A 27,521-nucleotide genomic window follows, 5' to 3' on the forward strand; every position below is an offset into this window, starting at 1 on the left:
CTGCTGTCTGCTGGGCTGTTATCTCACCTTAGCCCTCGCCACCTGTTCATTGTACTCGGAATTGTTTCTGCAAGAAGAACCGAAGACTTACGCAGAACCCGACACACTGTAGCCAATATAAGTGCCATCTGTGAGCTGTGGGCCGTGGCTTATTTCCACTTGGTGGCTCGGGGGGGCTCACTGACTTTTCCAGAGTCACATAATGAGCAAGAGGCCGATAGACTCAAGCATCTTTAAACTGTGGTCCCCAGGAGGCACAAGCTGGCAGCCTGAGGGCCACACCTCGGGTGGGGATGAGGTTTCTGGGCTTCATGTCTCTGAATGTCAGACACATGGCTGTGGTCTGGGCTACTGTCTCTCCTGCTATTGCTACTAACAGCACTATTGCTGCTCTGCTACTAACCGCCACCCCCCACACGCACCTTTTTTTAAAAGCCAGGCTACGTCACACAATTTTGGCACCTGCCTGGCAGCAGAAATTAACAGGGATCCCCATCTCTGCGGTGCAAGTCCTCATCCTCCTTTGGGGCGAGAGAATGCAAACTCAAATCATGACTATCCATCAGTTGTTGGTTCAGCAATGAACCACATACTGTGATGGTTTTTTTAAAAACCAAGTACCCGGCATGGCATGTATTACTAGGCTCTTGCACACACACAATCCCATTTAATATTCCTAATAATTTTATCAAGTAATGATTCTGATCATCATTCTTTAAGAGGAATCTGGGGCTTCAAGAGATTACTGTCTGGTGTACCCAACTAGCGCAGGTAGCCAGTCAAAAATCCAACACCACCTTCATTTTTCTTTGCACATGCTCATCTGTAGAATGGGGGAAATAATCCTACCGTAAAGGCTGTTAGGAGGATTGAAATTACTCATATAGCGGTTTACCATGATGCCTAACACCCTGCAAACACTCCATAGGTATGACCCTCAATCATAACTTTTATTATAAATTCTCACCAGAAAGGTCCAATGCAATGTCACAAATGAGTGGTGAGATTCCATATCATCTTCTTGTCACTTTTCCAATCTCCAGTACAACATTCCAGCTCTTTTCCATTTTCTTTGTTTCTGAACCACTTTTTTTTTCCACATTCAGTAGTTAGTTGTTCCTTCAAATTAACCAAGAAAATACAGTGCATCAGAAATGTGTTTCCTCACCTTCCTAGTGTCAACATAAAAAATGCACAACCTAAAAGTTGAGAATTAGGGGTTTTTTTCGGCAAATAAACTGAGGACTGTAAGCCCAGGAGGCAGCCTCTCAGCTCCAAGGAACTGTTCTGAAGCGGTTAAGGGAAGAGCCAGGATATATGGGAGGTTTTGCAAAAAAAAAAAAAAAAAAAAAAAAAAACAAAGAAAAAAGCAAGTAGCCAGAACATCAGAAGATTACTCTTAATTATGGAAAACACAGACATCTCAAGTTAATGAATTGAGTGCTTTTCTGCAGATGGGAAGATGCAAGAGCCTGGGCTCATTCTCAGGGTGCACAGTTGGGGGTGGCTGCAGTGGCTAGTGGCTCGATGGCTGTGACATCCTTGCCCCCTTCTCACCTCCCTCCCAGCTCAGAGGAAGGCACACCCCTCTGGCCCACACCCCGTGTCAAACCCTTTCCCTGTTCTCGAGTTCATACTGCTTCCCTCAGTCCCTGGCTCCATGGGTGTTCCCTCTTCTGTTGTAATAGAGAACAAATCTGACTGCATAGTGGATCTGTCCCTTTCATTTAACCCTGTGCCCTGCTTTCTAGGCTTAGTCTTGCCAGCTCTGCACCTTTTGTGAAAGTGTTGCCTTCAGCCTGAAATAGACAGGAGAGCCTATCCTCGGCTCTGACCTTTAAGGACGTTAGCTCTTCTGCCCTTAGGTAGAGATGGCAAGTTGCAAAATAGAGAATAACCTTTGTTTTGTTGGAGGTTTACAGGAACACCCTGGCCTGGCCCATGTGGACTGCTGGAAGAACAAAGAATTCTTTCAGCAAGAAATTTGCAAGAATGAACCACACCCCCTCCCCTGGTTTTTTGTTTGTTTGTTTTTAATTTATTGGCCTGTTGTACAGGGAGCAGAATGAGTTTGGACTCAGTGCCTTCTCTTCGTTGGGGTATTCTGCCCTTATCCTCCAGCCATGCTCAGATTTACCCATCCCAGGAAAAAAAAACAAAACATAGTTTAAAAAGTTTTGAGGCCATCTTTAAAGAAGGCTCCTGGACTCCCCTCCTCCGATGGACACACCTAATGAACAGCTACCCACAGAGCAAGTCCCCATGGGAGACAGACACTGGCTGAGCACTCAGTGGGGGACCAAGAGAAGTACATTGAAATGAGTAGGAAAGGCTGAGTGAGACAGGCTCTTGCCATAGACCCCGGCCATGGCACAGAGCCAGACAGTTGGGAGGGAGTCTCCAAAGGCCAACTTCTCCTTGAGGGGTGAAGGGTTTGGACCCTACATCTACAGCCCCAGATTTTAAGACTCCCACCCGAGGGGTGGACCTCCACACACCTAGCTTTGAAAGCCAGTAGAGGTGGAGTCGACCAGATGCACAAGACAAGAGCAGACAAAGAAGCAGTTATTGATGGGCACAAGGATTCACTTCTAGGGTCAGTGCAGAGGGAACAAGTGAAAACCACCCACCTCCCCGTCCTTCCCTGAATGGCGTCTATCTGGGTACTTTCAAAGCTGTTGCCTGAGGGTCAGGCTTCTAACTGGGCACACACCTGGGGGCTGACTGCGCTCCTCCCCAAAGACCAGGGAAGCCAGAAGACACCACCCCGACTCTCCCTCTAGCCTGCTCCAGGTTGCCAGCATCTCCCTGAAAGGAACCTTTGTGGCTGAGGGTAGGGGATGAGTCCCCAGGTCACCTGGTTCTGATAGCCACCATAGCATCCATTCAGAAGTCCCACAGGATTATAGAAGACAGAAGCCATTTTAAACTGGCTGTTCCCCCAGGGGTCAGCACAGAAGGAGCAGACACGAATGTCCATCTCCCAGTCTTTCCATGGAAAGATTTGATTTGCACACTTCAAAATCTTCTTGCTGAGGGTCAGCCTCCTGACATATCACGCACCTAGAGGCTGCCTGTGATCCTCCCTGAAGACCAGGGAGGCCAGCAGACACGTCTCCTTCCCTCTCCCCCGGCCTGCTCCAGCGTGCTAGTTATCTCCCTGGAAGCTACCTCCCTTGCACACATGTCTGAGCCCCAGCTTTTACGGCTGCCACCCAAGGGACAGGCACCCAAATCGCTTGGTTCTGATAGCAAACAGGATTTGCATTCCTGTAGCAAACAAAGTTCTTAACAGGCTCAGGAGCACACCTCTGGCCCCTGCCACACAGCTAAACTCCTGGACCCAGTGCAGAGGGAACAGGCGAAAATGCCCACCTCCCTTTTCTCCCTCTCTACAGACATTCCCAGCTGCTGCCTCAGGGTCCAGCTTGCAACCAGCCTGCGTGTCGGTGCTGACTGTGATTCTCCCCTCTGGGACCCTGACAAGTTAAAACAGACATCCAGATCCCGGAAGCCCGGGTTTTCAAAAAGGATGAGCACAAAGAGACTCACGCTGAGGCACGTTATAACTTAACTGTCAGAAGGTAAAGGTAAGGAGAGAATCTTAGAAGCAGCAAGAGAAAACAATGTCTTACATATAAGGGAACCCCCACAAAACTATCAGCTGGCTTTCTGAGCAGAAACTGTGCAGGCCAGGGGGGGCTGGGATGTGTATTCAAACTCCTGAAAGAAGAAAAAAAAAATCTACCAGCCGAGAATCATCTGTCCAGCAAGGTTGTCCTTCAGAATCGAAGAACATATTACATATTAAAACCCCTAATGACTCCACCAGAAGAAGCTGTTGGAGCTAAGAAACAAATTCAGTAAAGTTGCAGGAAACCAAATCATATAAAAAGCAGTCGCACTGAAGTTGCCCTTTTCAGAATTGAAGGAGAGTTTTCCAGACAAACAAAAACTGAAGGAGTTCAGCACCAATATACTGACCCTACAAGAAATGTTAAAAAGACTTAATTTAAGCTGAAACAAAAGGCCACTAGTCAGTAAGAGGGAACATATGAAAGTATAAATCTTCCTGATAAAGGTAAATATACAATTAAATTTGGAATAATCTAATGCTGCAGTGGCGCTGGGTTAATCACTTACAAAGGTAATATGAAGGTGAAAAGGCCAAACAGGAAAAATATAACTATAAACGTTTGTTAATGGTAACTCAAGGTAAAAAGATGCAAATGTGACATCAAAAACATAAAATGTTGTGGGAGAGAAGAGTAAAAATGTCTAGTTTTAGAATGCATTTAAACTTGTTATCAGTTTAAAATAGATTGTTATAACTCTTAGATGTCTTCTGTAAGCCTCATGGTAACCACAAAACAAAACCCTACAGAAGACACACAAAAGATAAAGGAATCTAAGCATACCACTCAGAAAAATCTTCAAATCATGAAGATAACAAGAAGAGAACAGAGAAATTACAAAACAGCCAAAAAACAATTAACAAAATTGTTGTCAGTAAGTCCATATTTATTAATAATTATGTGAAATGTTAATGAACTACATTATCTCACCAAAAGATACAGAGTAGCTGAATGGCTTTAAAAAAAACAAACAAACCAAGACTCATCTATTTCTGCCTGTAAGAGACTGACTTTGGCTTTAAGAACCCAAAAATCTAAAAGTGAAAGGATGTCCCATTCCTGGGTATATATCTGGAGAGAACTCTAATTCAAAAAGATATATGCACCCCAGCATTCATAGCAGCACTATTTACAATAGCCAAGACATGGAAACAACCTAACCATCCATCCACAGATGACTGGATAAAGAAGTTGTGGTATATTTATACAACGGAATACTACTCAGTCATGAAAAATAATAAAACAGTGCCATTTGCAGCAACATGGATGGACCTGGAAATTGTAATTCTAAGTGAAATTAGCCAGAAAGAGAAAGAAAAATACCACATGTTATGTGGAATCTAAAAAAAAAAAAAAAAAAAAAGGACACTATGAACTCATCTACAAAACAGAAACAGACTAGTAATCTTATGGTTACCGGGAAAAGGAGGTGGGAAGGGATAAATTTGAGAGTTTGAGATTTGCAAATGTTAACCACTATATATAATAATACATTAAAAATAAATAAAAGTTTATTGAACTTGCATACACACCAAAAAAAAAAAAAAAAAAAAAGCAGTGAAAGTATCTGCTGAATCCCTGAGAAGTAAGCAGAATAAAAGGTCTTCAATGGAAAAAAAAAATCATTTTTGGGTTATCCAGACACTATTTCTCCAGGGAGGGGATTATAAAGCCTTTTGCTTCTCTCCTGCCTCTTCACCCCTGTTGCCACCCCCTTGGTGTCTGCAAAACTTGTTGTCTTTGGCAGCAGAGGTTGAACACACTGGAGGGTGAAGCCCTATGGGTTTGTCTGCTGCTTTCTCTGGCTTTTGCTTAAGGCTCAGAGATGAGGCTGAACAAAGAAACAGAAATGAAACTTTTTGATTATCTGTGTTTTTCCAATTAATCCTGCACCCCACTAAGGGATCATAAGTTGGCTTCAACACTCTGTCCCTAAGAGATGAATCTTCATTTGCCAGATGGCTGGGCATGAACTGGATGGCCTGGCATTTCATTTCTTCCTGTCCAGTAAAATAAGAAAATTCAAACCAGACACTGAAACGTCCTATTTTCTTTTATTAAAAACATTTCTTAATGGTGTAGCTGGGCACTCTGAGAGTGAACTTCAATGTTTCTGAACCTCTGAATGCTGGAAACAGGGGTAAAACTGCCATTCTAAAAGTGCCGGACAGTTACATAATATGACTCTGAACTACTGGTTCTCAACTCTGCCAGCATATTAGGAACAACTGGGGAGATATGAAATAAGGATGCCTGCCATCTGCCCCCTTATTATCCCAGAGGGGTGCCAGCATCAGCATTTAAAACAAAACAGACCACATCAAACCAAAGCAAAACAAAACACCTTCCATGTGATGAGAATATGCAGTAAGGACTGAGAAGTCACTGCTCTGAGGGTAAAAGAGGTTATCCATCTTCAGAATAAACATTTCATTCTAGGAGAGATTATTTTGAGGAGCCCCTTTGTAAGAAGAGATACTTTGAGGTACTTGGAGCACCTCTGAATATTGGCAAACTGATCCAAATGCAAATAGTTTAGACAGATACGTTAGCTATCCATTGCTGTGTAACGAAGTACCACAAACTTAGTAATAACTGTGTCATTGCTCATAACTTAGTGAGATAACATGTGCGTTGTTCCAGTGCCTTAAAGCAAGATACACTTACTATCTCGCAGTGTCTATGGTCAAGAGTCTCAGCATGGCTTAGGCTGAGCTCTCTGCTTCAGAGTCTGTCACAAGGCTGTAATTGAGGCGCTGGCCGGGGCTGGGGTCTTATCTGAAGGCTTGACTTTATTTTTAAGCTCACATGATTATTTGTAAGACTGGTTCCCTACAGGCTCTTGAACTGAGGTCCTTAGGTCCTAGCTGGCTACCGACTGTTGGCTGGAGGTTGCCCTCAACTCCTTGCCACGTTGGCTGCTCCAGCCTGACTGTTTACTTCATCAAAGCACACAAGCCAAGAGGGCAATGGAGAAAGTCTGCCAGTGACATGTAAGTTACAGTCTTACGTAATCTAACCTGGAAAGCGATACCCCATCCACTTACAATGTTCCGTTGGTCAGAATCAAGTCACAAGTCCTACACACACGCAAAGGGAGGGCAACACAAAGGAGGAGGTCTGTACCAGGAGCTGGGGAACTGTGGAAGGCGCCTTAGACTTCCTGCCTCAGTTTGGCTTTAGCAATTCAGTTTAAAAGTATAAAATCATGCTCTGTGGTAAGGAGGGTGCATCCCTATGGACGCTTTCCCCTCAGCTTTATTGAGGTATAATTTTAAAATAAAATTTTACATATTTAAAGTGTACAACATGATGTTTCGATACATGTATACATACATTATGAAGTGCTTATCACAATCAAGCTAATTAACATATCTGTCACCTCACATAGTCACCTTTTTGTTTTGTTGAGAGCAATCAAGATCTACTCTCTTACTCAGTTTCAAGCATACAATACAGTACTGCTAACTAGTCACTGTGCCCACGTTAGATATCCAGAACTTCCTCATCCTGCGTATCTTGAACTCCGTACCCTTTGACCAACATTTTCCCATTTCCCCTACCCTCCAGCCCCTGGTCAACAGCATTCTACTCTCCGCTTCGAGGAGTTTGACTTTTTTAGACTTTATAGATAGGCAACATCATGTAGTATTTGACTTTCTGTGTCTGGCTTTTTTCACTTAGCATAATGTCCTCCAGGCCCATCCATATCGTCACAAATGACAAGATTTCCTCCTCTTTAAGGCTGAATATTTCATTGTGTGTGTGCATGTGTATATGTATCTCTGTGTGTGTGTGTGTGTGTGTGTGTGTGTACATATATACACACATCATCTGTATCCACTCATCTGTCGATGGACACTTAGGCTGTTTCTGTATCTTGGCTGTTGTTAGTACTGCAAACATGGGAATTGCAGATGTCTTTGTGAGACACTGATTCCACTCCCTTCGGATATATACCCAGGAGTAGGCTTTGTTGGAACACATGATAGTCTTTTTAATTTTCTGAGGACCCTGCATACTGTTTTCCATAACAGTTGTACCAGTTTACAATCCCACCAACTGTGTACAAGGGTTCTCTTTTCTCCGCAACCTTGCCATCACTTATCTTTTGTCTTTTTTGATAATAACCAATCTAACAGTTATGGGGCAACATTCACGGTAATGTTCACTTGCATTTCCCGATGATTAGCAGTACTGAGTACCTTCTCATATGCCTGTTGATCATTTTGTTTATCTTCTTTTGAGAAACGTCTGTTCAGGTCCTTTGCCCATGTTGAAATTGTTTCCTTGCTTTTGAGTTACCTGAGTTCCTTATATATTTTAGCTATTAATCCCTTATCAGATACATGGTTTGAAAATATTTTCTCCCATTCCATAGATTGTCTCTTCACTCTATATTCATTTACGGAGCAGCTTTTTATTTTAATGAAATCCCATTTGTCAATTTTTGCTTTTGTAACCTTTGCTTTTGGGTTCATATCAAAAAAAAAAAAAAAAAATCATTGCCCAGACCAAAGTCAAGAAACTTTTCCCCTGTTTTCTAGTAGTTTTACAGTTTCAGGTCTTACATTTAACTCTTTGAGTTAACTTTTGTATATGGTGTGAGGTAATTAAGTTTATTTTTAATGGAGGTACTGGGGATTGAACCCAGGACCCCACGCACACTATGTACTCTACCACTGAGCTATATCCTCCCCTCAGGTAACTTTTTATAAGGGCACTAATTCCCTCATGAGCTCCACCCTCATGGCCTAATCACCTTCTCAAGACCCCATCTTCAAATACCATCACATTGGGGATCAGAGTTTCAACATACAGATTTGGGGGGGGCACATTCGGTCTAGAGCGTTCTCTGCTGCCATCCAGGACCTCCGGGCAAACTCCCGGTGATGGAGAGAATGCTGCCCAAGCAGAGGGCCTTCACTGTGAAAGGCAAGCCCGCAGTGCTGAGTTATAGTCTTGTTCCTCATAAATGTTTTCTCTACTGCTGTGGATATGGTTTAGCTTCTCGGTACTACTTTTCCCGTCAGTAAATTTTAAAATCAATCAAGCTGTTATCTTTATATCTATATTTGCTTTCCAACAGAGCCCCTGGAAAACACATCAAAAGGTTTTTTTTTGTTTTTTTTTTAACACTTGCTCAAGCACATGGGTTTCTTCCAATGGGCAGTTCTACCTACAGCCCACCTTGTTTGCAGGCAGCACTTAAAACTGGCTCTCTTTGTGAAGTGATTTTACTTTGGATCCCCCAAGGAGTTTTTAACTTGGAATTAATAACTCAGACCCAAGTGTTTAGTTTGGAAGACAGAGGTTATTGTAAATCTCTGAGTTCCCCAATCCTCGGCCAAGTGGAAAGTTTTTCTAAGCATCAGCTGGAGGGAGGGGCCAGCCTAGCCCTTTCCCAGCTCTCCTCCAGGTAACCCCTGTCAACGGCTCAGAGGCACAAGCCTTTCACACCCACCTAGTCTGCCTACTTGCCAAGAACTCCACACCCCGGGGAATTCCAAGAAGAAAACAACACATCAGTTTGAGAGATGGGATTTTTTTTTTTAATCTCCATGAATTTTTTCTTGTTTTGATCATGAGCATCACTGCTGAGCAGAGTATGTGTCCTGCCACCACTCCAGAATTTTCAACCTATCTGTCATCCACCCAAGCAAGCAGTGTGAGTCTGGGTCTTCAGCAACTTTCCCTCATCCCCACGCCTTGATGGATGGCCCACCAGCAGCCTGCAGCGGGGTCACTGCTGGGGGGGCAGGAGACCTCGGGGGTGGGGCAAACTACAACTGGCTTTCAGCTAAGAAAGAGCAGGAAAGAATGGGAGGATTCCCCCACAGTCCTAACCCCCATCCCAGAGAACCTATTTCTACTTTTAAAATCCTAAGTCTGTTATGGTTACACATGTTTCTAACCCATTCTGCTGGCCACTTTAAATGTTTACTTTTGCACTGGGACTTTCAAAGATTGGATGAATGTCCTGTTTTTTTTTTTTTTGGAGGGTGGTGGTGGGGAAAAAAGGAACATTATATCCCACAAAGCACAGCACGCCACATGTAGCCACACAGCATTTCCCAAACAACTGTTCTTACATCTCCAAGGAAAATGCTCTACTCACAACTACTTTTTACCATTTTGGTGTCAGATACCAAGTGCTAACAAGCCAACGGGTTGTATACATCATGTGCTTTCCCTTTTTTGCTCTCAAACCATCAGATATCAGCAAGGTTTTGGCAGCTCCTCTTTCCTGGAAACTCAGGCTGCAAAGATGTAAGGCTTCCCTTTTCAGATTTTCCCTTCCAAAATACTGGGATTGATACAGACAGATGTTTCCAGCACTTCATCACACAGGTTAGTGGGGAAACAAGTTTTTCATCAGACCAAAACGAGGCATCAACAATATTTCAAAAGAAGAACCAATTCTAGTATCTCCCTGCATAGATCATGGCTTCTTGCAAGCTATGAACTCTGACCTCCACTAGAGTAATGAAAATTTGACAGGTTTTCTCTTTGCCTTCATGCCTCCCTATTGGCCAATTCACATGCTTAAATTAATACTCTTAAGAATACCCTTTAGGGGGGAGGCTACAGCTCAAGTGGTAGAGCGCGTGCTTAGCATGCACCGGGTCCTGGGTTCAATCCCCAGTACCTCCTCTAAAAAAATAAACAAACCTAATTACCCACTCCCCCAAAACAAAAAATAAAACAAATTTAAAAAAAAGAATACTCCTTTAGTTCAGATTCACAAAAGTCTTTACCATTTCAACTTCCCTCTATAATTTTCCTGCCACTTCACTGTATATTTTCTTAACTGGACCCACTGACCCTTCTTTCTATTTTTCAATAGATTTGGAGGATAGACATTGCTGGGAAGCTGAGAGCTCTGTGATATTTTCGGTTTCCTCCTTAGGAGGGGAGCTAGCACTCAGCATCTCACTCCAGTCCCCCTTGTAGAAGTTGGATACACGCTGCATTCCCAGAACTCTCCAGTGTGTTGAGATGGAACATAAAAATAGCCTTCTCCACTGCAGGGGACAGATTCTAATTAGAAATCTTGAAATATTTTCTCAGTTTCATTTTCCATGGAAGGGACTAGATTTTAAGCCAGGCAGCTGGCAAACAGCCACATGGATTTTTGGCTTGCTGGCCCTGACATCTCATGAGGACAACTCAAAACACTTACAAAACTCTTTTGGTTCAGGAGCTCAGGGAGTTGGAGTGGACCCACCCACCTCGGATCCATGATCTTGCTACTGAGGGTGCATCTGCTGTGATGCTCAGTGCCATGGGGCTTGGAATTGCGGCACGTTGTTTGCCTCTGTCTTCCCTGGTAATTATTCCCTGTGCCGACTTTAAAATCCCGTTCCTTACCTGTATGTATATGTATGACTGAAACGCTGTACACCAGAAACTGACACAACATTGTAAACTGACTACACTTCAATTTAAAAAATATCCAGTTCCTTAGATCTGATTCATCTTGTGTAAATGAAAGTTTGTAGCCATTGAATAGCAACTCCCCTGGCAACTACCATTCTACTCTCTGCTTCTATGAGTTTGACTGTTTTGTTAAGAGGGTGGATCTCATGTTAAACGTTCTTATCATAATGAACAGAACAAATCCTATTCCTTGTCTTGGGCAGAGGACTTGGTGATCTGGAACAAGGCTACTCCAGCCCACGCTCAGAGCACCAATTAATCCGCTCATGATATCTCAGGCAGGGCTGGTTTGTTCACTTCTTCAACAAATACTTACTGAGCATCTACTATGTGCCAGGTGCAGGGCTAGTTCTGGCTGACAGCTATGACCACGCAGGCAGCTTTCCTCCCATCAGAGTCTAATTCTCTCTCCAGTGGAGGGGAGAAATAAAAACTATAAGCTAATAATTAGAAATGAATGATAGGAATAAAATTAACAGTGTGCTGGGTGAGGAAATGCTGTAGTAGGGGTGGAAAGCAAGAAAGACCTATCTTAGACAGGGTGGCTCCAGAAAGCCTTTCTGGGAATGTGACCTTTAACATGCGACCTGAAAACCAGGGAGTTAGAAGGAGTCTGAAAATATGTATGACCTCTCGGGGAAGGGAATTACTCGTCACAGTGTGGTGACTCGTTATCAGTGTCTGTTGAGAACCATCTCTATGCTTGCTTCCCCTTCCTGGCCCCTGCACCTTGCTTCCTGTAGGCACCTAGAGACACTCAACTGGACCTTTGAGGGAGTCAAGAAAAATGGTGGCCCCTGCAGTTTCAAGGAGATGTAGTAATAGTATGCATTACGTTGCTATGGACATTTCTTTGTATCTTTAGCCTTGATCTTGCCCCTGAACCCTAGACTCTGAGGTCCAGTTGCACGCATAGTGTCTCCATGTGGTTGTCTAATATACATCTCAATTCATCAGGTCTAAAACAAAGCTCTTAATTTTCTGCCTGAGATTCCCTCAGCTTGCAAATGACACCAGCATCTACCCAGTAGCCTGAGCCAAAAACAGTCTTTCTTGATTCTTTTCTTTTTCTCACCCCCTTCTTGCAATATGTTAGTATGACCCTCTCACCAGTATATCTAGAACCACCCACTTCTCTCCCTCTCCAAGGCCACCATCATGATCCAAACCCTCGACACCTGTACTGCTGCAACAGCTTCCCGCAAGCCTCCTTGTTTCCTCTACAACTATTTTTCCACAGCATAGACAGAGTGATTGTTGTAATGTTAAATCAGGTCTTCTTAATCCCCTTTGTAACCCTTCCAAGGGCTTCTCATGGTCTTCATAATCCCTGAAAAGCCATTGATTCATGCACTTCCCCAGTCCTATCTCAGCCCTTTCTCCTTGCTCAGCTTTGATCACTACTCTCCAGTCATAGTGAGCTTCAAATTCTTCACTACACAAGCTCATTCCAGCCTCAGGGCCTTTGCACATATTATTCTTCTGCCTGAAGCCCTTGTCCTTCAGATCTTTGCATGGTCTCCTCCTCCTCCTCTTCCTTTAAAACTTTGTTCAGTCACCCCCTCAGGAGGCCTTTCCTTGGGCACACTCTCTAATAAAGTCCCCAGCTAACTACATTACTTTGTTTAATCTAATTCATACCATGTAATTCCATCTGCAGTTAGCTTTTTTTTTTCACTTGTCAGTGGTCCTCCCCCCACCATTAGAAGTTTAGCCCCAAAGGAACAGGAACCCTGTCTGTTTTGTATACTGCTACACCACCCAGAAGGTCGGGTCCACCCTTCCTACCTAGAACAGTGCCTGATGCACACAGTAGGTGTTCATAATACATTTGTTGGATGAATGTATAAATGAATAAAATATAGCATAAAATACTCTTGTGACAGTCTTAAAACATATATTAAGGAACCATTCTTATCCCTATTTTACAGATGAGGAACTAGAGGCTGAGAGACCCAGAGAAATTAAGTAACTTGATCAAAATCACACCATGAATCTGTGATGAAACTGGCATTTGTACCTAAGTGATCTGACTCCAGTTACCTTTTTTTTTTCTTTTTAACAGTAAGAATCTTATTTTTCTCAAAAATTTATCAGTCATCTTTACTGAGCTATACACTACATATGTAATCAAATGTACCCATTTTAAGTATATAATCCAATGGGTTTTGATGAATATATACAACCAGGGAACCACACTATGATATAGAACAAGATACAGAGTATTTCTGTCACCCCAAAAGTTTCCCTGTGCCTTTTTGTGGTCAGTCTCCACTGTCCTGGCAACTACTGATCTTCCTTCCATTGGCCTCTGTACTTTGTTTTTCTCTCTGAACTGCTTTTCACCACTAGGGCATATGACCTCTCTGAGCTTGAGGCTCCTCGTTTGCGTCACGTGGATGATGATGGTGAGAGGGGTGCCTTACGGTCGCTGATGCCTGTAGCATGTGTGTAACAGTGTTAGCCTTTGTGTTCGTCTGCTTGGGATGACATAACCCAAAACCATGGACTGGGTGGCTTAAAGAACCAAAGCTTTGCCCATCCCTGACCTCATTTGGCCCTAACTACCTTCTGAAGATCTCATCTTCAAATACCATCAGAGATTCAGTAGATGAATTTCAGCATACGAATGAAATGGGGGTGGGGGGACACAATTCAGTCCTTGGTAGCTGTTATTATAGAATCATTCAACTAGTGAATTTCAGAGCTGAGACTTTCTCCCAGGGCCCAAGGGGCTTGCTCATTCCGTTACTCTAGTTTCCCTCCCTTTTACCAGCACATGTCATCTCCCAGGACATTATTCCTTGTGAAGGTTAATTTTATGTGTCAACTTGTTGGAGGACATGGGTGACCAGATAGATGGTTAAACATTACATCTGGGGGTCTCTGGGAGGGTGACTGTGGAAGAGGTTAGCCTTTGAGTTGGTGGACTGAGTGAAGCAGATGGCCCTCCCCAACGTGGGTGGGCATCGTCTGATCCACAGAGGGCCTGCATAGGACAAAATGGCAGAGGAAGGTGCAGTTCTCTCTCTGCCTGACTGAGGAGCTGGGACATTGATTTTCTCTTGCCCTCAGCATTTCTGGTTCTCAGGCCTTGAGACTCAGACTGGAATCTACATGATGGCTCTCTTGCCAGTGAACTACACCACTGGCTTTGCTGGGTCCCCGGCTTGCAGATGGCAGACCGTGGGACTTGATACGGACTTACCTCTGTAATCACTCGAGCCAATGCCTTATAATAAATCCCTTTCTGAACAGATCTAGAGCTGTATAAAAAACTACATGTGTGTGTATACACACACACACACACACACACACACACACACACACACAGTGTGCTCTCTCTTACTCGTTCCCTCTGGCACTCTCTCTCTCCATCCATCCTATTTTTTTCTGTTTCTCTGGGGAACCCTGAGTAGTACATTCACAAAACCCACAAAGCCCACTTCTTAGTCATCCTCATCTCCTAGTGGGCTCCGTATTGCTAAGTTAAGAAAAGAGAAATTTGCATAATTTGTAAGCCTCCTTCTACCAAACACTGTTTGCTTCAAAACAATTCAATAAAAAAAAAGGACAGAAAGAGCAAAAAATCCCAGGTCTGTAGCTTAGTTCTGAGTCAGTCCTGATTTCTCTAAAACTCTGGCCACACACGGCTCTCTCCTGGGGTCACTTCTCTATAAATGAAAAGAGGTTTCACCCCAGATGCAAATGTTTGCTTCAGATCCACCAGAGCTTCGCCAGCCTCAAATTCCACTGGATCATCTTTGTGTATCCCTCTAATTGCAAAATTTAGACTGAGAATCATGGCTCTTTTCCACCACAAAGCTTATCCGATGCTTTGTTCCTCTGGGTAAACAGATTTCCAGCCGGGCCTGCCAGCAGCACAGAGCGCTGGCCAAGTTCAGCAGACACCAAGGGCTTCAGGGTCTTTTTCATGTTCTCAGCTTCAACATGGCCATGAAATGTCTCTACTCCCCAAAGCCCACCAGACATTCAGTCATCCCCGCTGTGTGCCTGGCTTGCTAACCCAGCCATCCTCCCTGCGATAACAGGGCCAACCTTGCACCTGGCTGCCCTGTGTGGGACCAGGGCACTGCGTGCACACCTTCTGGATGGCCTAGCCATTCACTTCAGCCCTACTTCCTTGCTCACATGGGGAAAGTCTTGATTCCCCAGTTCAGTTACTGGAATGAGGGCAATTTGCAAGGGAAAGGATCAGAGTCATGGAATGTTGATGGAGATTCCTCCTGCCCCAGAATTTCAGTTAAAGGCGGAATATGGGAGACAAAAAACAAAAAGCTGGGCCGGGTACCCTTCACACACTAAAGAGAGCTGTCCATAGTTAGGCACCACGAATTGGGACCAGTCACACGTCTGCTCAGTTAACTAGGAAACATCCTTCCCGGGAAGATGAACCCAACTGGAAGATAGAAATTCTGGTCTTCCTTTTTGCTGGCATCCAAGTCTTTGCTCCCTGGCCTCTTCTAAGGGAAAGCACCCCTCTTCACCTCAACAGACGCTCCATGCCCATGAGCACGCCACTTCCCAAGTTAACCACAACTTCCATTTCTTCCCCCTTCATGTCACTTGATGCCCATGAGATAGAGAGGATGGGGTTGGAGGAGTATTTTGTATTAAAGCGTCAAGCATTGGAGGCTTTCTTTCTTTCTTTTTTTCTTGACTCAATCTCAGCTCAACTTCTGAGAGATCAAGAAAGTCCCACTCTGCATCCTGTCACACACAGGGACCTCAGGCCAACGATGTGCTAAATTATGGAGGAGAGAGGATGCCTCCTCATCTCCTCTCTCTGGTGTCCTATGATCTCCCACGGCAGCATCACCTGTGTTTGGATGCCCAGGTCTTGCCTGCCTCAGTGAGTGAGCTAGTGCCCCTTCTTTGACTCACATCCCTCTTAAAATGCCCTGTGCCCCTGGTATTTGCATATTAAGAGGCCCCTGGGGCCTCTAGATTAGGCATTCAGAGATTTTTACTCCCTGATAGGCAGGGTCAACACCCCTCCTCAGCCTGGAAGCAGTTTCAGAAGACGGACCTTCGCCCCTCTGCATCCCCATAAGATTATGGGAGTAGAATCTCTGAGGGGGGAATGAGAGGATGGAAGGGGGCAGGGCACAGCCGTTCAAGGAATGCCACGGCAATTAGCATGAAAATGGTGAAAGATTCAACCCCCAGTAGGCCCTGGGCTCAGGATGGTGAGAGATTTAACTTCTGTAGATCTTGAGCTTCATTACACGCCCATTGTAATCTACTAACATGGTGAATAACATGCCCGCAGGCTCCATGGCAGTCCTGAGGCTAGCCACAAAAGGTCAAAGGGTGGGAAATGGCCAACTTCCTGGGAGTCCCAGCCCCTTCCCCTTAGACTGGTCCTTCCACTTAGCATATGAAGCCACCAAGCCCATAAAAACCAGCAACACAGTGTCGCGTGGCCGCCCCTCTCTCTTCCTCTTAGGAGGTGGCCCGCATTCTGTCTGTGGAGTGTGGACCTACTTTTAATCTGAGCACCCAACCCCCACACCTCATGGCCTGTCTCTTGCCTTTCAATGTATCTCTCTGAGTAAACTTACCTTCACTCAAAAAAAAAAAAAAAAAAGCAGCTACTAAGTTTAACAAAAAGAGTAGCTCTGAAGGTAGGAATTTTAGACATAGTAACACGTTAAGGGCAAGTATTTGTAGACAAGTTGGACTTTCAGTGTCTTCCCAGCGAGGACCAAGTAGGCAGGAACCACAGATCAGGACAAATCCATCCATCATTTACAGAGAACATCAGTCAACTCAGAATGAAAAGAAAGCATCTCCCTTTTCCATCTCCTTGCACCCTGAGGCTCCTGACTCTGACGTCTCATTGCAGAAAGTTGCTTGCCAAGCAAGGCTCTCTCCTCCCTCTGGGGGCTTTCTCAGTGATGATTGACATATAGCTCACAAGGCACCAAGAGGGTATGAAGAAAAGAAATCCTAGGATTAGATCCCTGGAATAGAAACATATTTGAATTGGGTGGGAAGTTTCTCTGGCCTCCTTTGAAGTCACTGTCGCTGCTTATTACAGGATTTGGGGTGATGACACAGAGTGAAAACAGGCCATGCGATGAGCATGGTGAACAAGTAGAGTGACCATTTATTGTCCAAGCCGGGACACTTCTGAGGGTGAAAAGGGACATTCTGGCATAATTATGTTGGGACGTTATGAACTGGGACTGTCCCAGGCAAACTAAGACATAGGTCACCCTAATTCCTGCATGTCGCACCCGTAATGCAGTGAGAACCTGTGTGACACCTGGGTTGTCACCTTCCCCACACCACTTCAGCAATGCCAGAGTCCATTTGAGCATCTAGAAGGGGGCTGGCAACTGGGAACAGCGTGCAAAGTTCAAAATCGCCCACTTGGATGTTGTAGTGTTGTCAGTGTCCTGAAAACTCTCTAGATATTTCCACTCGCTTTCTGTATTTTTCTCTCGTCGCAGACCACACTTTGAGTAGCACTGAAGGCTACTCACGTAGCAGAGTTGAGGGTCCTTATTATGCCAAGGAGCGCCAAAGCCCCTTCCAGTGCCCCCGGCATTGCGCCTTGGAGAAGAGGCACAAGGGGTGAGCTGAGCCCGAGGCTCTCGGGGGTGAAGCCTCGGTGATGGGGCAGGTATGTTGCCTTCAGAACCGTGGAAGGAGAAATGAGGCCAAAGCCACAGAAGCCCAACATTGAGACAACTTTCAGTGGTCACACCAGCCAAATGAGACAGGGGGTTGGCATGCAAGGAACACAGGGAAAGAGCCAAAAATGTAAAGGAGAGAAAAGCTATGACCTGGGGGCACTGGTGTCTGGTGGGGGCGGGTCTGTAGATGTTCCCCTCTTCTCAACATGCCAGCGGTCCCCAGAGCAGACTGCCCACACTTATGACTCGTCACTTCGTGGAACAATTCCCTTAAAGATCTGTGTCTCCCATGCTGTAATTTTATAATGTGGTTTTATTCTATTTAGGACTAGATCTAGAATTTGAACAGCTCTAAGTCATCTAGAGACATTTTTCAACGGAAGTAAAATTACATATGCCCCCCACCCCATGAAAATTCCAAAATTGGAAAATTCTGTGAAAAATCTGAATCAACACTCCTTTTCTAAGCTGTCCCAGAGGAAGATGATGCTCCTGGAGTCACTCTCAACTTCGGCTTCACTTTGGATGCCCAGGGTGGCTCAGCGACACTCTTGTGGGTGGTTCCAGCTCCCTGTGGGTCATGTCACCCACGCTGTCACCCCAGAGCCTGCTCCTTTGTCACACAGGGTAGGGTGTGGGCAGGACCAGGTCCTCTGCCCCCTTTCCCTCCCTGCAAATCCCGCCCCGCCCATCGGGGTCTTTCTGTGCAGCAACACCCAGCCTTGTGCCACGTGAAGGAACCCACCTTGGTGGGTGGGAGGGATGGGTCCTGAGGATGCTCGTGACTGAGGGGTTTCATGATGGAGGGACAGTCGCAGCCCTTCTGAGAAGGAACCAGGCATGGGCGGCCCAGACTTGGACACAGGGACAGAGGCAGACTGGGTCTAGGATCAGGTCATGTGCACAGAAGGGTGTAAGGGACAGAGAATGAGCAATAGAGCAGGAAGAAAATGGTTTCCAGGAGCCCATCCAAGAGGACATGGTGCATATAGGGTTTGCCTGAAGGGCACGGTGATGCAGAGCCCTGCACTGTCCCTGTGCGACTGTCATCAGCCCATCCTCTTCCTGACAGGGACTCAGAGGCCAGGTTGCAGCTACCAGCTCAGTCCAGATTCTGGGGGACTTTAAAATAGCAACTTTCTGCCCTTCTACCTGTTTATTTTACAAGATGAGGGGTGCCCAAGGCAACAAGAAGGCATCCAGGGGCGTGATTTAGAAGTGGGAACCACTCCAGGGTGTCCCCACATCCCTCAGTAAACCAGCCCCCAAGTCTCCACCATCCTCTCATCCCTTCTTTTGACAACAACATCCGGGCATCACCTCTGGCCCTGGGGACAGGAGAGGCTGCTCAGAAGAGAGAGCAGAGGGGAAGCTGTGACAAATGTGGCAACTGAAATAGGAACCAGATTCCCTGGTGTGCTTTTGATTTCCAGGTGGTTTCTAGCTCAGACCCTCAATGGTCTTTTAGGATGCACAAACATCTGCAGAAGGCTGCTAGGTGGGGTGACATAGGTCTGAGTGTCCAGAGCTGAGACATCACCGCCGGATCCCAGTGACCCTTGTCACCCTCTCTACCCGCTTGTGCAGCCTGGTTTGCAAATGGGGGGTGTGCGCCCTACAACCTACACTAATGGTTCTCAGCCTCGGTGGTACCTGGAAGCTCCCTGGGTGACTGTAACACTGAGAATCCATGTTCAATACCTTCTCTTGCAGGTGGGACGACCCCATTCTCTGGTCTCTCATCCTTTCCCCCAAGCAGCTTCATTTTCCTAGGCCAAACCCCCCAGTATCAGAAAAATTAAAACCAGAGTCTGGATGGTTCACTATGTGACCAAAGAATGAAGGTCACGGAACATGATGGGCATCACCTGCCTGAAGAGGGTCCCCAGGTTTTCCACAGTTCCTACTCTGAAGAGCTTTGGGGGCTCTGAAAGAACTGTCCTGAGCTACTTCTGAGGCCTGCTATCCCCAAAGGGCTAGCAGAACCTGAGAAGGAGGTAAGAGCAGACACAAAAAGGGAAGAAGAAAACTTACAGGGGAAAGTGAGACCAGAGACAGAGGTAGGAGGAAGTTACTTTTCTGGTGATCTCTGACTGTTGTTACCGGGCAGCTTGGCTGAGGACCTGTGGAAAGACTGTTCCTTGACTTCCAACAGAGCTTTCCTCTTCCTCCTTTCGTTACTAGAAGCCCTCAAGTTTTAGATCCCTTGCTAAAGACTATAATTCCCAGCATCCCTTGCAACCAGGTGTGACATGTCCAAGTTCTGTCCAGTAGGATGTGTGCAAGTGATGTGTGCAGTTCTAATCGGACATTCACATGGGAGCAGATACTAACCGACATATAGAGAATAAACATGTACATGCTGTAGAGCACAGGGAAATATATTCGATATCTTTTTTTTTTGAGGGGGGAAGTAATTAGGTTTGTTTGTTTGTTTATTTTTTTACATCTTTACTGAGTTATAGTCATTTTACAATGTGTCAAATTCCAGTGTAGAGCACAATTTTTCAGTTATACACGAACATACACATATTCATTGTCACTTTTTTTTTCCACTGTGAGCTACCATAAGATCTTGTATATATTTCCCTGTGCTATACAGTATAATCTTGTTTATCTATTCTACATTTTGAAGTCCCAGTCTGTACCTTCCCACCCCCCACTCCCTTGGCAACCACAAGTTTGTCTTCTAAGTCAATGAGTCTATTTCTGTTTTGTATTTTTTTTTTTAAGGTTCCACATATGTGCAATCTCATATGGTATTTCTCTTTCTCTTTCTGGCTTACTTCACTTAGAATGACATTCTCCAGGAGCATCCATGTTGCTGTAAATGGCATTATGTTATCAGTTTTATGGCTAAATAGTATTCCATTGTATAAATATACCACTTCTTCTTTATCCAGTCATCTGTTGATGGACATTTAGGCTGTTTCCATGTCTTGGCTATTGTAAATAGTGCTGCTATGAACATTGGGGTGCAGGTGTCACTTTGAAGTAGGGTTCCTTCTGGATACAAGCCCAGGAGCGGGATTCCTGGGTCATATGGTAAGTCTATTCCTAGTCTTTTGAGGAATCTCCATACTGTTTTCCACAGTGGCTGCACCAAACTGCATCCCCACCAGCAGTGTAGGAGGGTTCCCCTTTCTCCACAGCCTCTCTAGCATTTGTCATTTGTGGACTTTTGAATGGTGGCCATTCTGGCTGGTGTGAGGTGATATACCTCATTGAAGTTTTGATGTGCATTTCTCTGATAATTAGTGATATTGAGCATTTTTTCATGTGCCTATTGATCATTTGTATGTTTTCCTTGGAGAATTGCTTGCTTAGGTCTTCTGCCCATTTTTGGATTGGGTTGTTTGTTTTTTTCTTATTAAGTCATATGAGCTGCTTATATACCCTGAAGATCAAGCCTTTGTCGGTTTCATTTGCAAAAATGTTCTCCCATTCCGTAGGTTGTCTTTTTGTTTTACTTATGGTTTCCTTTGCTGTGCAGAAGCTTGTAAGTTTAATTAGGCCCCATTTGTTTATTCTTGTTTTTATTTCTCTTGCTTGGGTAGACTGCCCTAGGAGAACATTTTTGAGATGTATGTCAGATAATGTTTTGCCTATATTTTCTTCTAGGAGGTTTATTGTATCTTGTCTTACATTTAAGTCTTTGATCCATTTTGAGTTTATTTTTGTGTATGGTGTAAGGGAGTGTTCTATCTTCACTGATTTACATATATTCGGTATTTTGTAGTAACTTATGATGAAAAAGAGTATGAAAATGAATATATGTATGTTCATGTATGACTGAAGCATTGTGCTACACACCAGAAGTTGACACATTATAAACTGACTATACTTCAATTTACAAATACATATATTTGAAATGAGCCCAGGATATTTACAAATATTTGAGAGGAGTACAGGACCCCATATTCATTGTCACATTTTTTTCGCTCTGAGCTACCATAAGAACTTGTATGTATTTCCCTGTGCTATACAGTATAATCTTGTTTATCTATTCTACATTTTGAAATCCCAGACTGTCCCTTCCCACCCCCTTACCCCTTGGCAACCACAAGCTTGTAAAAATGAGAAAAATGAGTCCAGGATATTTACAAATATTTGAGAGGAGTACAGGACCCCATATATAACCCACTCAGAATTTCCCTTCTCTCCTTCCTGCCTCTTCAAATCTCGGAGAAATGTAAAGAATCTCTACACTCCATCTTTAAATGACAGCTCAGGATGAGGAGAAATAAAGTGATTCCAGATAAGTTTAAAAGTTAAAAGCAAAATTCATGAGCAGATCACAGTAAATAGAAAGTCAGTATTAATGCACCCATATTAACTATAAACAAGGTTTGATGTTAGTGGCATAGCAACTAGGCTAGTAAACTTCAAGGAGAAATAAAAAAGAAATAGAAGAAAGTTTATAGCCTTAGATGCTTCTATTAGAACATCCAGCATATGTAAAGAAATCTAAAAATCAATAACAAAAAGATGGTAAGAGAACTGGCAAAGGACTTAAATACTTTCCATATAAAAAAGTTAAAATGGGCCAAAAAGGAAAGGTGCTCAACCTCGCTAATAATCAGGAAAATGCAAGTTAAAACCACAATGATATCTAAGTAGACAGTCAATATTTTGGCAAAAATATTAAAAGTCCGGCAATTCCAAGGGACAGCAATGATACCAATAGGAATTCTCCAGCAAAGCTGCTAGGGTTCTATGTAAACTGATACAAACATTTCAGAGAATTGTTTGATGTTATTAACTAGAATTAAACCTGTGCATATCCTGTGACCTAACAGTGTCCCTCCTGAGGCGGATATCCTATCCTTCAAAAAAGTGACTACATATGTACCAGTATACACATAAGAGAATATTCCTCAGCAAAAACTAGAAACAAATCAAATGCCCATTTACTGTAGAATGAATAAATGCATCACAGCACATTCAGGGGCATGCTGGGAGATGTTTAACAACAGAAGAGGAAAGCCCTGGTTTGTAGCATTTGCCAGTTTCTGTGATGTAAATATTCCCCCCATGGCCAATTTCAGGCTCCCACTACGATATCGACCAGCTTGCAAAATTCCTGTACGTTCAGCAGTCAGCTCTTGTGAGCCTGTACGAGCCACTTCCAGCACGTCATCGGGTAGACTGGAACACTAGACAGCACTAAAAATGAATGACCTCAAGCTACAGGCACCACCGATATTGTGGATAAACCTCACAAATATAACATGGAGCAAAATAAACAAATGACAAAAGAATACAGAGTATGATTCCATTGATATAAAGTTCAAAATAGTCCAAATTAAATCAGAATGTTTAGGGATGTACACTTAGTTGGTAAAAGTATAAAGAACAGCATGAAAAAGGTCACCATACAAGTGAGGATATGGTTAATTCTAACAGGGAAGAAGAGATTATAAATGGGACAGGGCACGCGGCGGACTTCTGCGGTGCTGGCAGTGGTCTATGCCCTGACCTTGGCGGAGTTACATGGGTATTCTCTCTAAAGGTGTTTGTTAAGTTACACGCCCAGGCTGCATGCATCTTGATGTGTGTAGGTTAACATCAGGCCCTGCTGGTCCTGGCTGCTCACACCAACTTGTGCTATTTCTTCCCAACATCACATTCAGTGACACGTGTTAGCAGCTGGACAGCTCTCCTTACTAATGATCAATCCTAACTTGTAGAACAGTGAGAAAAGTTATTCTTTACGTATTTATATGAGTCTGATTTCTCGTAATTTTACAACCCCAATATAGGGTTAATATGACAGCACTTATTTTATTTCGGCTTTCCTGATGGTTCATGACTTAAAATCCTACTTCACTGTTTTCTAAGGTTCAAATATAACCGGGCATTCTGTATCTTATCTGATATGTGTGTCAAAAGTGTTTTCAAATCTTTTACTCAAAAGGGAGGAGACTGGTTACCTGGTGGATTTGCCCTTAAAGGACATGGAGGGAAGAGAAGGAAGGTTTCCACAAAAGCATCCAAATTCAATCTTCCTTCTCCAGATCATCTCTGCTTTGTATAAGCCAGGTGAAGGCAGTAAGGAGTTCCCAGCATCAGGCTATTAAATCCTCATCAGGCTGAGAAGTGCTTCCAGCTGGGCCGGTGAGGTTCCCTTTCCCTAGTGCACGAATCACGTGAGGTAGCTTTAAACATCCCCCCTGTGGAGGTCATAGCCCAGACCAATGATATCAGAACTGGGGAGACTCACACGGGGGATTTCAATGTGCAGCCAAGTCTGAGAACCACTGAGCTAGGGCCTTAAGAAATTTAGCCGAATTGCAGGAGTTAAAATAAGTGAGAAAGATCATTCCAAACTGTCCCCCTGGCCCCAGCCCCCAGGGGCCAGGAGTGAGCAAGCCACCCCCGGTGGGACTTAGCCAGTGGGATAGCCTACAGGCTTGGACATCGGGGTGGTGGGGAGGCCCTGCCACAGGGCCTTCATTCCAGGCCTGCCCACGCCTGGCCGAGTGGTCGGCAGGTGTTTGGGCCACAGAGAAGCAGAAAGGGAGACCCAGCCTTATTCACAGTAGAAGAAATGAAGCATCAGACACAGAATGTGAGTTTCGTGCCTGCACACATAATGCAGAACATCCTCTCCCTCCTGTTCGCACCCTGTGCAGACAACCCCCCACTCCGCAACCGTCTCCATCTGCCAGAGTGTGTCCCTGCCGCTCCAGCTCCTAATCCAGGGCTTTCTAATCCTGTACCTCATTCTCCGAGAAGCAGACCTACCTCAGAGCCTCAAAATCACCAACAAGACCCCCGGGGAGGGGGTCCTCACCCACCCCTGACCCCGCTTCTGCCATTCTTCGGCTGCTAACAGATTTCTGCCCATCACACCCTCCATCTTTGAGGGAAGGAAGCATGTCTGTTCTTTTTAAGACTTTTTTTTAAAAACAATTTTTAGCTTCACAGCAAAACTGAGGGGAATGGACAGATTTCCCATACACTCCCTGCACCCAGACATGCATGGCCTCTCCCACTATCCACGTCCCCCACCACAATGGAACGTTTGTTACAACTGACGGTCCTACACTGACATGTCATCATTCAGAGTCTATTGTTTACAGGAGGGTTCCCTCTTGGTGTCTGGAGAAATATGTAATGACATGTATCCATCACTAGAGTATCATATAGAGTATTTCCATGGCCCTAAAAATCCTCTGAGCTCCACCTGTTCACCCTTCCCTCCTGGCTGAGCCCTGGCAACCAGTGCCTGACCATGTCTACTCTCGGCTAGGTCCTCAAAGCTCCTGGCGTTCTCCCAGGCATCGTGAATGCAACAGATTCACACAGTTGGCCAACTGCAAGGAAGCATCTAGAGCTGTCTGATTAAGTTGACTTGGCACACTGCCCCTTCCAGCTGCTATGAACACTGCTAGAGGGCCAGGCTTGATGGGATGACCCTACGATGACACGGAGATGACACCAGGAGAGGTCTAGGGCAGGCTCGTGGACTCGTATCCCTAGTGGCTCCAGGTGGGTTCTGGCCATTTCCTAGAAGCCATTGCTGCCTTGACATGCCAGGCTGGGATGCTCAGTTCTGAACCGATACCTGAACTCAAGTTTAAGTCCCCTCCGCCTGGACACAGAGGAAACATAAGCAAGGGGGATAGGGCAGTAGAGGAGGACCATGTGTATTCACTCAGGGCGCGTAATTGGCAGACAGGCTGACCCGAGAGTTCCATTTACCAACCCAGGAATTTGGCGACTCATGAAGTCATCCAATAAATAGTTCTTTAGTGACCAGTGTCCTGGGGATAAGAAGGTGAGAAAATAGTCCTGACCTTTCATTCCGACCCACCCGCCACTGTCACCATTTGTAACGAAAACGCTAGGGGTAGGTGAGGGGAGGTGAGAGGCCCCGACAGCCCAACCTGATGGGGACATCAGCTTAGCAGCCTCCTGAAATGACTCACTGGCAAATCTGCTCAAGGTGCAAAACTGTAGATAGATGCTTTTAAGGGCATCACAAGCTAATTCACAGTCACTTTAGGAAACTTTCCAAAAAGCCATCTCATTTCCTCAGGGAAAAACAGAATCACACACATTTAACCCGGGATGGGGGGCACCTTGCTTTCTTCAACCAAATCTAATAGACCCTGCCAGAGAGCCATGAATCTTTAATCCCCTCCCTTTTAAAAGACAGTAGCAGTTTCTAGTCATTCACAGTAGGTGTCACCTTGTGTCACAGCAGGGCCAGGGTGTCACCTTGGAATCACAGAGGGTAGCTTCCTTCAGAAAAAGATAGGACGGGGAAGAGCCACAGTGGTCCCGACAGAAAGAAATGGCCGCCCTTTGGGCTCCTGGGTCTCACCTTTGCCGTGTGGATGCTGCAACCAGTCCTGCCCAGCCCTCCAAAGCTGGCTTACTCCTGCTCCTGCTGGAGTTCCTGCTGGAGCTGGAGCACTGGCGGCTCAGGTCACAGGAGACTTTCTACGAAGAGGTACTTGTGCTGACAGCCCGAGCAGAGAGGCAGCGCCACCTCCTCCGCCTTTAAGCCCTCCTCTTGGCTCAGCTGCTTCCTCTTCCCTAAAGAGCAGCTTGTCTCCCTGCTGGAGCGTCCTCCCGCAGCAGGGGGTGCTGTGGTGCCCACCTGCCCGGCTCCTCCTTGGCTTGACTGTTAACATCCGCTCCTTGGAGGGAATTGGATTTAAAGAAGTTGAACACAAAGGTGTCGTCTGATTTGGCTGGAAGCAATACTGAGGAGCGGTTGGTTGGGCAGTGGACCTCCTCCTTAGTTACTACCTTAGTTAGTTACTACCTTTGCTAGTTACTACCTCTGTTAGTTACTACCCCTGTAGGTTACTACCTGTAGCTTCTGTGTTCACCGTATAGCTCACCAGTGCTGGCCTCAGTTGGCTTCCACACGTGTTGGCTGCTGCCAGCAAATCGAGACAGGCTCAGGAAAGACTGAACTCCCCTGCTGAAGACATGCTGATGCTACGGTCTCCTTTCTCATTGTATGATCTTGGACCAGTAGCACCTGTGTCTCTTGGGAGCTTGTTAGAAATGCAAAATCTCAGACCCCCACCCCAGGCCTGCTGAATCGTAACCTGCATTTTAATGAGATGCCCAGGTGTTTCATGCGACCATTTAAGAGAACCACTGCACGAGGGGATGGCCCAGTATCTCAATTATATGCAGATGGTTCTCTTTCTGTGCAAGCTTTTTACCTCCGCCTCCTTTACAATCTCTCCTCATTGTGCTTTTTTGCTTCATGAGGTCACAAGGGTCACTGACTGGAGCCAGAGAAGGACTTACAATTTCACAATGCCCCCTTTACCATAAGGCCCTTTGGTTAGTATAAGGTTTGTCACAATGTAATAGGCTTAGGTCTTCAAGGCAATCACTAAGAGGTCTGCATATTTATTCCCAAATACTTTCCCCAGCCACTAGGGGGAATGTTTTCATGGGGGCTTGGTCATGGCTGTGGTCAAGGACTGCAGAGTGGTTGCAAGTTTGCCTAATTCCTTGTCTGTAGACTGATGAAATATGTCTCCTACGTGTCCTTACTATTGCTTAATAGACATAGAAACCACTTTGAGTAATAGAATACAAACCCAGTTTTTACACCTTTATTGAGGTATACTTGGTTTATGAAGAACTGCCCATGTTTAATGTGTACGATTTGATGAGTTTGGACATATGCAAACATCCATCATACTGTGACCACAATCAAGGTAACAGAGATACCCAATACGACCCAGAGTTTCCTTGTGTCCTTTTGGACTTGTTTAGATTTGGCTTTTGTTTTGGAAAGAAC

The 27,521-nt window shown here is 45.0% G+C and overlaps 1 long non-coding RNA gene across 1 annotated transcript; it reads right to left on the bottom strand.

Annotated features, from left to right (window-relative positions):
- Positions 1–4: 4 nt before the first annotated feature.
- Positions 5–26,192, bottom strand: LOC135319389 (uncharacterized). The gene is made up of 3 exons (XR_010377929.1): positions 26,073–26,192; positions 968–1,119; positions 5–67 (listed from the first exon to the last, which is right to left on the bottom strand). It is a non-coding gene; the product is annotated as an uncharacterized LOC135319389 (long non-coding RNA).
- Between the last annotated feature and the right edge of the window lie 1,329 nt (positions 26,193–27,521).

The sequence above is a fragment of the Camelus dromedarius genome, chromosome 26 (genome assembly GCF_036321535.1).
Source record: "Camelus dromedarius isolate mCamDro1 chromosome 26, mCamDro1.pat, whole genome shotgun sequence".
NCBI lineage: Eukaryota > Metazoa > Chordata > Mammalia > Artiodactyla > Camelidae > Camelus > Camelus dromedarius.